Below are 3,514 nucleotides of genomic sequence, written 5' to 3' on the forward strand. Positions count from 1 at the left end.
AAAATTTTCATCACTGCACAGATAGTCTAAAACATAAGTTTTCCATCTCCTTTCCCAATGTAGTTGGCGAAGTTGGCTGCCCATGTGTCCACGATAACATTGGGATGTGAGCATATTTATGTGCTAAATTCGATATGGTATCAATTAAATGATCCATACTAGACGATATAACTTGATCTCCAGCCTCACGGAACATCAAAGAATGAGCTAAATTATTGATGTCCTCATATGTGCAAGAAAAATAAATAAATTCTAGTACCTTCGTTAGTTCTTGATGTTCTTAAAACCTCTTTTTCAGAACATACTCGACATCCTAGACATCATGATTTGTCACATTCTCAACCCTTTTGAATTCAAGAGCATCCCAAATATTAAATTTCCTCCCAATATCTTCCAAATATAATTTCGTTTCATTGTTGAATTTTGAAACTTCACTGATTTCAGGAATTTGAGATAGCTTTAGTAACCACTGAACCTCAACAATAACACGATACCTAATAAGACCATATTCATTCAAAATAGGTCTTAATTCCTTAACTTTGCTTGCATATCATCAGTCTAGAGGTGATATCGTCATCAACTCAGACAACTCAAGGTTGAAAATATTGCTTTAGCTCTTCATTGACAAGACTTTTGATCATTGTGTAGCTACTGTCTTTCTCATTGTGATGTTTGGCACATACTTTACCACGTTCAACCTGTGTTGTGATATTGCACCATTTAATGTGAGAACTCAAAATTAAAGGAAGGAAACTTTGATATGTATTTTGTTCTTTTAAAATGACCTTATGCACCTCTCCTCTCTCATGCATTTGTGTTAAAATAGATGTGTCACATTAACTCCTCCTTTTCATGGCCCTTTAGAAGGTAAAATGACACCTAGCATTCACAATTTTGTTATTCAAGAAAGCACTGTCCTTGTGATCTGCAAGAGAATTATGTCCCTTATATTTTTCCAATGCACCAGTGATCCCTATTTTTAATCATGCTATCATGCTCTAGAATCATAGTGGAAGACCATCTCCCTTACTATAATGTGTTGGTGTGATTATAAAATTATGCAACAACAATTTATGGTCTCATCACATTCACATGTATTGATATAATAAATTATCGTTGCAGCATATTATTGTCCTCACATGTTACCATAAAATATTATTTTGCGCTTGGATGTGGCTTGTGATTTTTGTCATTCTATTGGTGTACGCACAAATTTATGGTTTTACTTGAATGGTTTTAGTTGCATTCCTTTGTAACCATTAAAACATCACCTTCACAACAATTCAAATATGTTTCTTTCTTAAATATAATATTCTTTGCACCATCAATATACAATAACGTTGCTCTTATAAACTTTGAGGCATCGCTATCACACTAACGATACATAACACTATCGTTACGCTCATTCCAACTACCACAATGATACATAGCACTATCATTAAGCTGATTCCAACTACTGCAACTACAAGCTAATTCAGAAATGCTGCTGGTATCAAATGAGATTTGAAAAGTCGGCATCAAATGAGATTAATTTGACATGCATCCATATAGATTAATTTGACATGCATCCATGAGATTAATTTGCCTGCATACACATGCATCCATGCAGCCTCCAGTCCCTATCCATGCATACACACATTATGTTCATTCTTCAGTCCATAGTGTAATTCAATCAACTGGCACCTGTCGACTACCCTAGTTCATAGAGACACAACTGGCTAGACTCCTTAGGTTGTTAGAGAGTCGAATCCTCCCAAATATCTGCATACACGCCCTACTGTTAATGCATAGAAACAACCTTGTCTCTATGTCATTTTAGTGATTTTGCGTTTGTTTTTTCTGGAGATAGATATCGCTCCCCTGAACAAAGGAACTTTTTCATGGAATTCAAGTATTTAGAGGATGCAAAAGGGTTGGATGTCTAGAATGGGATATTTCCAAGAAAATCTTCTACTGAAAAGACAACTCAAAGAACTGTTAAGGTATCCATTGGATGGTTTCTAAGCTATACTTGTAGACGACTCCAATGTTTTTGAATGGAATGCGACAGTTATTGGACCTTTGGGAACAATCTATGAAGGTGGATATTATAATGCGATCATGAATTTTCCACCTAACTACCTAAACATTCCACCAACAGTCACATTTATATCCAAAATGTGGAATCCAAATGTTTATCCATATGGACGTGTTTTCATTTCTATCCTTCACCCACCTGGTGATGATCCAAATGGCTATGAATTGGCAAGTGAATGGTGGATGTTGTCCACACAGTTGAAACCATTCTCTTGACCATCATATCAATGCTTTCTAATCCAAATGATGAGTCGCCTGCCAACATTGATGCAACGAAGGAATGATGGGAGCATGGAGATGAATTCAAGAAGAAGGTCAGTCGCATTGTTAGGAAACCACAGGAAATGTTAAGAGACTTAATAATTATCCTGGAAATTGGAACTTCATTCTTTGGAATGATGACAAGTTATTATAGCACCAATAATCCATATGTAAGAATAATAGTTGAACACATATGTAGTAGTCGCACCATAGTCGCACCATAATAACCTAATATCTACCTGTATTAAGAATGCCAATGCTAATGCATAATATCCATACCAACACCAACAAAAAAAAACTTTATTCTTATGTAACTGATTGATAAGTGATTAATGTTGCTGCAAAGTAATTAACGCTGAGGGAATCAAATAAAATTTCTCCAATAGAAATGCTACCATTATATGAACGCTGCATATAATTATTCCTTTGCACACACTTATTGTGCTACACAATTATTCCATTGCACACAATTATTCCACTGCTTCATACATTATTTAACATTGATCCAACTCACTAGATGTCAATACTATATATGGTGTTGTCTTTCTATGCCTGACACCTTACTCTTGTCAAATTTTGAGTTTCATAATTGAAATTAAATGGTACCCTTTTTTTTTGTCCATGTGTTACTTTCCTTCTCACTATTGGTACCTTATCATGATATATAGAAATCATTCTGAGCTCTTGGTTCTATTTGATGGATGCCAATTTTCTTCTTTATGCTTACTTTCTCTGATTCCTTGAGCTTTTATATATCTCCTCCCCTTTGTTTTTCTTTGAATATTTTCATTTAGGAAAATGATCAATGCATAGTGATGTCCTTTTCAATGGCATGTACTGGTAGCCTCTTATTCAACATTTTATTGTTCTCAAGATTCTCTTGGAGTTCAATGCCTAGAAATTACATCTTAATGCCTGTAGAGAATATGTTTCACAGAAAAAATGTATTTAATTGTCTCTTCATTTGTTTGGTATGAGATGTATGAGATTTAATTTATGAATCTTGTATGGACATGGAGAATGATTTCTTTATATAATTTCATTTCTTCTTTTGTAGGAGTATTGGTTCTTCATTTACTCTTTTAGATGAAGGAATTTGACCTTCCTCAACTCTGATGATGATGCTTTGCAAAATTTCCTCCATATATTCACTTTGATCATGTAGCATCAATGTTAT

General features: G+C 34.5%; 1 pseudogene; it reads left to right on the forward strand.

The window, feature by feature from the left end:
• Window positions 1-1,926: 1,926 nt before the first annotated feature.
• On the forward strand, window positions 1,927-2,561 carry LOC149162182 (ubiquitin-conjugating enzyme E2 7 pseudogene; annotated as a pseudogene).
• The last annotated feature ends 953 nt before the right edge of the window (window positions 2,562-3,514 follow it).

This window comes from Pinus tabuliformis, chromosome 5_2 (assembly GCF_031772625.1).
Source record: "Pinus tabuliformis cultivar Carrire ecotype Pingquan chromosome 5_2, CPIR1, whole genome shotgun sequence".
NCBI lineage: Eukaryota > Viridiplantae > Streptophyta > Pinopsida > Pinales > Pinaceae > Pinus > Pinus tabuliformis.